At 36.8% G+C, this 8326-nt stretch overlaps 1 pseudogene; it reads right to left on the bottom strand.

The window, feature by feature from the left end:
- Positions 1 to 557: 557 nt before the first annotated feature.
- Positions 558 to 4377, bottom strand: LOC128285457 (uncharacterized; annotated as a pseudogene).
- Positions 4378 to 8326: the final 3949 nt, after the last annotated feature.

Consider the following 8326-nt stretch of genomic DNA (forward strand, 5'->3'; position numbering starts at 1 on the left):
AATGATGAATAATTATACTTATCCACTAACTCCTATAAATGGTGTATTTTCTATATAAGGACCTTCAATTTTAAATTCCATAGCTATTTGATACTTTTAACTACTAGAATTCAATTTTTAATCTTTATGCAATTTAGTTCTTTTTATCAAGCTAGGCATGTAAACGGTAAAGTTTCTTAACGAAATTTTCATACGATATTTCTATAATACTGTAGACCATAAAATAATATTAAAATAATTTTTTTTCCAACCTCGAATTTGTAGTCCCAAAATCACTGTTTCAATTTCACTAAAAACGGGCTGTTATAGCTTCACACTTTCAGCACCATGAACTAAAATTAACAACTACTTTTTTTTTAGTTTCTCACACTTTGCATGCCTTTTTCTCCTATGCAAAATATAGTTCAGAACGGTACCATGAATGCTAATACGTATATATCGGCCTCAGGCAAGAAGCAAGCACGTGGCCAAGTTGCCGAGCTCATTTGGTTCGAGTTAAAATTTTCGTATTTGTGGGTTTTAACCTCAGTGTTGAGGTTTTGCTTCTTTTAAAATAGCTAGTCATCATCACCAGAACTGGTTAACTCGCTTTGCAGTGTAGGCATAACCCAATCCTTCACAAGGTTTTTGAATTGTAAAGCTAATTTCGGAGGGGAAGTGGTACACAAGTTTGACGACATTGGCGCATTGGCATTATGAGCAAGAGTTTCTGATGTGCGAGAAAAGGAGCAAGCTTTTTCTTTGCTGAGCTTGAGATTTATCTCTGAGCGTTTAATATCGGAAGTCAAACAAGGTTTTTCTTCTGGTTCCTAGGAGCATGCTCATGCACCCGTTGAACAAATACCTCATCAATGTTTCTTGAGGTAGAGTAAGGCTGTTCCTTGCTGGGTAGCACTTTAGGATCTTTATGCCTTTGGGATAACAATCAGGTCTGGATAATGCTTTCAAGATTTTGCCCATTGTCGGGAGTCGAGTTCAACTTCTATCTTTTACTGCTATTAAGGGTGCTATCAGAATAGTTTTGTGGTCCAACCGCCTGGCCATGTTCTTCAGTAAGCGTACTCTTCTTAAAACATTCCATTTAGTTCTCTCTTTTATTTTGACGGTATCCTCCTTTTTAATATTCTTTTCTTCTCTCATCTATATGCCTTTCCTTATTACCATGATTTTTACTTTTAGCTTCACCACTGTTGTAACACCCTAAAATCGGCCTAGACATTACGACCGAATCCGGTGTGTCACATTGAAGCGTTACTAGAAAAGTCATGTTTTATCTAAAGTCTTTCTTAGTGTTTAAAGAATATCTTCGTTAAAGATTAAAGTGAATGGAAGCTATGCACCATGTAGGATGCCAAAAAAGAGGAGGTGAGTCAATTAGACTACTTAAGTACCCAGCTCTTCACGGATCCAATCCTAGACATGCACACAACCTTTGCCACACTTTAATTGAGCGATTGTTCAGGGAAAACCAATTCGTTTAAAACCATTTGAAAAAGTTATTAATTTTGAAAACGTTTTCGTTGCGGAAGCTTTGCTTTGTTATCGCGATATTTTAAAATCAAGTAACCTTTTTAAAATGCACCCTAGAGCTATTTAATTTCAAACAGTTAAAACAATATCATATCTAAGCTAACAAAACATACTAAAAACAATTAAAAATAATTAAAGCGGCCTTATTACAAATTAAAAACCCTAAAACATAAAGGAAATAATCTAAAATAAAAGTGAAGGTATAAACACTTATTTTAAACAGTCCACATGGCCACTCTGAATCCCTCCAGCTCCAAGTCCACCGATCTAAGGCTCACCTGCAAAGATGGGAAAAATAGGGTGAGTTTGGAAAACTCAATGTGTAAAGTATCCCAACCAGAGCCCAAATCAGTTCAAGCTTTACTGGGCCTAAGCCCTATTCAGAAATCAGAGTTAACTGGGCCTTAGCCCATATCAATATTAATCTGGGCCATAGCCCTTTACAGTATCAGGGTATACTGGGCCTAGCCCATATCAATATCAATCTTGGCAATAGCCCTATTACAAGTCGAGATATATTGGGCCTTGCCCATATCAACACAGTTGGGCTCATTTCAATACAGTTGGCCCATAACAAAACAGTCTCATATGATTAATGCATGATAACCCCATCCAACCCTGGACTTGCCTCCGTCCGTCCCTACACTTCCTGTAGGGAATAAATCACCTACGCCATCCCTACACTTACAGTGTTAGCACCGGTTGCGGCACTAACTATATTCCGCAGCAAAGCTGCTTATATCAGAATATGTGGCACAGCCACCAGAACGGGTTCTTCCTCCATAATAAAACCCAACCCCATACAGTATGACATGTATGCAGAATATATATAATTAATAAGGCATGCTTCTGAAAGACAGTCAAATTATAGCGTAAGAACAGTTATTTACCATCGAGGGGCGTAATCGTAAACTTACCCCTTTAAGGTATTACGGTAATTCTACCTTACAGAGGTATTTCAGTAATTTTATCAATCTTTTTAGGGTTTCATGCTCGTTATAGTTATTAACATATTAACAGAAACACTTACCGAATGTTTTTACCGAATTGGGCCCGTTGGCCCATTTAACCCAATTTCAGCCCATTAAGCCCAAATATACCGACGTGCATGAAATTACGTACTCTGCAATCCTATCGTTGAAGTTACAAAAATTATCAATACAAACAATCCACGAGCTCAGATGTCAGTAAGTTCTCGAAATGTCGACTTTTCTAAGATTTCGATTTTTCGGCTTTTGCCGATCTAGTCTACTAGTGGGTGTCATTTGCACACCTGATTTGTGAAAACTGCTACCGAAATCTCCCACGATATCCTACAATCAGTCACTAGACATATCAGATCCAAAGTATAATGGCAAACATCATAAACTTACTTACCATAATCGGCCATCAATACATATGGCCCTTGAGATCCTACCTTTGCTAAAACTAGTGACTAGATCTCGATCTAGTCATTCCACTTGTCCAAGCCTTCGATCAGCAGCCTCTAGATCACACTAATACCAAAACAAATCAATTGTTACAACCCTTAGAGCCTTAAGCTCCATTCGACAGCCTCCCTATGCCTTTAGGGATTTCGACTTTTCTAAAACTCGAAATAAAGAATAGATTTGAATACTTACCACAGGTTCTTTCAACCAAAACGATTCCACTTCAGTTTCTACTCAGATCTGATGTAGATCCAGCCCTCAAACACTTGTAGAAATTGAATCTTAGAGATCTAAAGATTCGGCTATATGTTCCTAAAAACTATGGTATTTTCGGCTTTTGGAATTGTAAAGAGGAAGATGATTTGGTATGGTGGTTTTTGTAGTGGTATTGTCGACAGGGGTTGAGGTTTAAAGGATGTGAAAATCGACCAAAAGAGATGAAGAAAATAGGAGGATTTTGGCTAGAAGAAATCGGCACAAGAAACAACTTTTGGGATTTCGACTTTTATGGCAATCAGCTATAGAGGTTTAGAAAAGAATGGGAATGAAAGAGGAGATGAGTAGAATGGTAGGAATGTTTCGGCCAACAAGAAAATAAGGGGAAAAGAAAATAAAAGAAGAGAGGAGAAGAGAAGGAAGAATTCGGCACTCAGGAGATCTAACTTTGCGTTTTTCGGCTTTTTGAGATACTGAGAAGAGAATAGAATGAAAGGGAAGGGAAGGCTCTAGGTGGCTAACCCTAATTCGGCAAAACAAAAAGAAAATAAAGCTTGCCCTAATGGCCATTTAGACCCACGGCCCAACCTTCCTAAAGCCCTAACCGAATTTTCACTTAAGCTCTATCACATGTCCGGCACATGCACAAAAAGAAAAAAGTAACAATACGCTTACCTTGTGACTTGAACTCTGGCTCCCCCTAAACATCCACACGTCACTCCCCAAACACCTAGGTGGCGCTACATGCCACTTTACCACAGATCTTTTTGTGTCCTATTTTACCACCTCAACTTTAAAAGCCCATATCGCCAGAACCCTCTCTCCCAAAATTAAAATTCAAGAATTAAATTTACTCTTGGGCCTTTTTTCCCACATCATAAACCCTTCGTAATTTATTTAATTACTAAACTAAACATATGAAATAATAATAATAAATCCAAATTATTCGGGCTATTTTCCACCCGAACCCAGACTCAAGGCCCAATACTTCCAGGCCCAAAAATCGGGCGTTACAACTGTCCCGGAACTTATCTCTTTCTTTCTTCTCTCATTTTTTCTCTTTCTTCTCCTTCTTTTCTTTCTTCCTTTCCTTCTTGGCCTTCTCTTCTTCTCTCTTAATCTTAATCGATTCAATTAGTGCCTCATCATAGATTTTGTTCTTTACGTACCCCTGTGGAAGATACGAAAAACACCGAGACATTTGTTGATTCACCACTAACAACAACAAACGAAAAAAGGAAACCCTACCTCGAATAAGATCGGGACCGGATCAAGAAATGAAAAAAATTAAAAAATTTCAGCCCTAAATCTTTGGGCGATATTAAGGAAAACCCCAAATTTATCCTGCCAAAAATTGAAAAATATTTGAAAAAGAAAAAATGCTAATTACAAGAGGGGCGATTCTCTAAATATTCTTTTAATTTAAAATAGTGAAAATAATTTAAAAATTGTTAAATAATTATTGATTTTTAAAATTATTTATAAAAAAGACTTTGAATTTTTATCAAATAATATATAAAAGTCATAAAGCAAAGCCCGCTTTTATTATATAAGTCCAAATATTGAAAACAAAAAAATATATATGAAAAAACTAAAAACCAAACCGAATTATGGAAGGTTTAAAAATCTAAAAAATCTAACCAAACCAAACCAATATCACCCCTAGTTTCAATAGTGGTTTTTAAAAATGAACTAGTGGTTGAACCAATTAGGTTATCAATTTTCGTCTGACTATTGGTTCGATTGATCAGATTACTGATCCGATTTTATTTAAATAAATTATTTTAAAATTTTTAAAATTTTTAAAAGTAAAAAACTTCAGTCAACTGGCTCAACCGGTTTTTACCATGGTTCACTCCCTTATTTTAGATAGGAGTACTGAACTTGTCCGATTTCAATAACTGTCGCAAAAAGTTTCTTCGAGCAATTTGTTGCAACTATCGTTACCTATTTGCAAATGCCAAGGATTCACTCATGTACAAAATATAAGTTCATGAAAGGAACCTCAATATCATAAAATAAAAATATGAAGACCATCAAACTATGAGCATGGCAGGAAATAGAGCCTACCAAGCTTTGGGGTTTGCCATTCAAAGCATGTAACATCCCGATTTTGGGGCTAGTCGAAATAGTGGTCTCGGGACCACAAATTTGAAGTCAGAGAAATTATTTTATTATTAATATAGACTCATAGCATGTTTATATTAGTGCATGAAAAATTTTGGTGAGCTAATTTTAACGTTTGTGAGCCTAATTGCGAAAATGGACTAAATCGCATAAAGTGCAAAAGTCCTAATTGATAGCTAAACTGTTTTTTATTAGAGAATCAAAATTTGGGGATTTTAAAGGGAAATTAGACCCTTTTAAAAGAGCATAGCCAGCCATAGAGTCATAGAGGAGACAATTTTAAAATTTGGTGGGATAGGTGACTTATTTTGACCAAAAATAGAAATAGATAAAAGAAGGATGATGTCATCCCTTTTCATCTTCTTCCTCCACCGAAATTTTTAGCAAACAATGGGGTTTTAAGAGCTTGAAATTTCAGCAACTTTAAGCCTTCACAAGTAAGTGATCCTAAAGGCTTTTCTTAAATATTTTTGTACTTTTGATGCCCTTGAAGCATGAGCTTTCAAATGAGGATACTATTTTGAAAAATGATTAAGAGTCTAGGGTTTTTCCATGAAAGGATTTGTGATTTTTTCTAATTTTTTATGGAAGAAAATGAGTCTTGGGTATCTTAGAAACAACTTTTGTGAAATGTATTAGCATGAAAACACCTAAAGGACTAATATGCATAAGTTGTAAAATAGATAATAAATGTGTGAAATAGTGGGAATTTGGAGTTGCTATAAGATTCAAAGAGGTTCAGTTAGTCTTGAGAAATAAATAAATTCGATAAAAATTGATTTTCGGGCCGAGGGGTAAATGGTCATTTTGCAAAAGTCTAGGGGCAAAATGGTCATTTATCCCAATGGTGAATTGTTGAGTGCTCGGGTTGATAAAGTGACTTAATAAGTGTATTTTGCTATTATAGATTAAGAAATACCGAATTCAAACCTAGACCGAGGGAAAGGCAAGCAAATTGACTAAATCGACTAGTCGCCACATTTTGTAATCCGAGGTAAGTTGTATGTAAATAATACAACTACATTGATGATATATGTGTTTGAACTGTATCGAAATTATTATATCATGAATTGCTTGACTTGTGGAAATGAGAAAATGTGATGAGAATAAAGATAGTAAAATTCCCGTTAGAACCCTAAGGAAATAAATCGAATATTCATGTCATGACAATGGGGTCATTTGTGAGAGCTAGTGTAAGACGATGTCTAGGACATAACATCGGCATTGAGACGAGGGCTATTGTAAGACATGTTTGGGATATGCATCGGCCTCGAGATGTAAGCCAGTGTAAGACATGTCTGGGACATGCATCGGCTACAAGATGATAGCCAGTGTAAGACCATGTCTGGGACATGGCATCGACTTGAGATATGAGCCAGTGTAAGACCGTATCTAAGACATGGCATCAGTACCTTACCCTGTGCTTGAGGCTTATGTAAAATCCGGTAGTATTCCTAATGGTTCAACGGTGAAAGTTATGTTCTTAAGCTAATGAGGAAAGTATAACCATGTTGTGAGTGGCACAAGTACCTAATTGGTACATATGAGATATAAGCTCAATATATAATATGTGACTTGTATGGATGGTAATGAGTAAGTTATGCTTATGCCTACCTTGGTGTTATAAGCATGTTGATTATTGATAAATTGTTTTTGTATACTTACTTATATGCAACTTACTAAGTTGTTATGCTTACTCCCCTCCCTTTTCATTTCCTTACAGTGCCGCCTAACTAGCTCAAGGATCACCGGAAGTCAGGTATATCGATCACACTATCAACCAAAGCATTCGATATAGTTGGATTTATATTTTTGAATATGGCATGTATATGACTTAGACTTTATTATTTTGTGTCATCGAGGTTTGGCCATATGTGTTGGCTTGGGTTGGAAACCCTTCAATTTGTATTAAGCCTTGAATAATGGCTAACATTCATTTTGAATTTATAAAAGATGCATTATCATGGTTGAATGAATGTCTATTATGGCTGATTTGGTTATAGGAATTATGCTTGTTTCGGTATTGGTTGGTATTTGTATAGAACTATATATGTAAGGGTGGTAATGGGGCTTGGTAAATAGCCTTACATTGTCCACACGGGTAGGCACACAGGCATGTGTCTAGGCCATGTCTAACACACGGTCTACCCCATTGGCATGTGGTCCAGTCGAGTGTCCCCTGTACATAAAAATTTCAAGTCAGTATGCATGATAGTAAACACACGGGCAGAGATATGGCCGTGTGTTTTAACCGTATGAAAGGCGCAACCTAGCACATGGGTGTATGACTTGGTCGTGTGGCTCTTAAGAATTGCTGATCTCAGAAACAGAATGTCCAGATTTTTGTACATGGGCTAAGACACGGGTGTGTCATGGCCGTGTGAAGGACACGGGCCAGAGACACGGGTGTGTGCCAGGCCGTGTGAAAACCCCTATAGGTGTGCATTTAGAATTAATTCCATACGGGTGGAGAACATAAGCGTGTCCCTGTCTTGCTTAAGCCGTGTGAGACACACAGGCCATCATCACGGCCATGTTGGAATGCTCACATGGATGTGTTGCCCCTCCCACACGGGCGTGTGCCCTTGTGTCAAGTGACATTTCTCTATAGTTGGAAAAAATACCCGGGTTGGACCCGAATGATTTTCGACGTGTGTTTTGGGCCTTGTAAGCCCATATTAAGAATATATTGATAATTTTAAGAAATTTTTCAATTTTCCAAGTCATGAAAACTCGGAATTTGTTGTAAGTATGAGTTCAAGTTAGGTAATGCCTTGTATTTCGCCCCAGCGTAGGATACGGGCATGAGGTGTTACAAAGCAATTTATCCAAAAATAAATGGAAATTATGTTATGAACCGAAAATTTCATATGGATAGACAACCTAAAGAACATAATACTTGGTACACAACAAACACTAAAATCAAGTGAACAAGTGAATGTTAGCACAAACTAAAATATGTGACCATGTAATACTAAATAAGTTGACAGAAAGAGTTTTCATCACTCTCCTACTTCGAAAGC

The sequence above is a fragment of the Gossypium arboreum genome, chromosome 12 (genome assembly GCF_025698485.1).
Source record: "Gossypium arboreum isolate Shixiya-1 chromosome 12, ASM2569848v2, whole genome shotgun sequence".
In the NCBI taxonomy this organism is placed as follows: Eukaryota; Viridiplantae; Streptophyta; class Magnoliopsida; order Malvales; family Malvaceae; genus Gossypium; species Gossypium arboreum.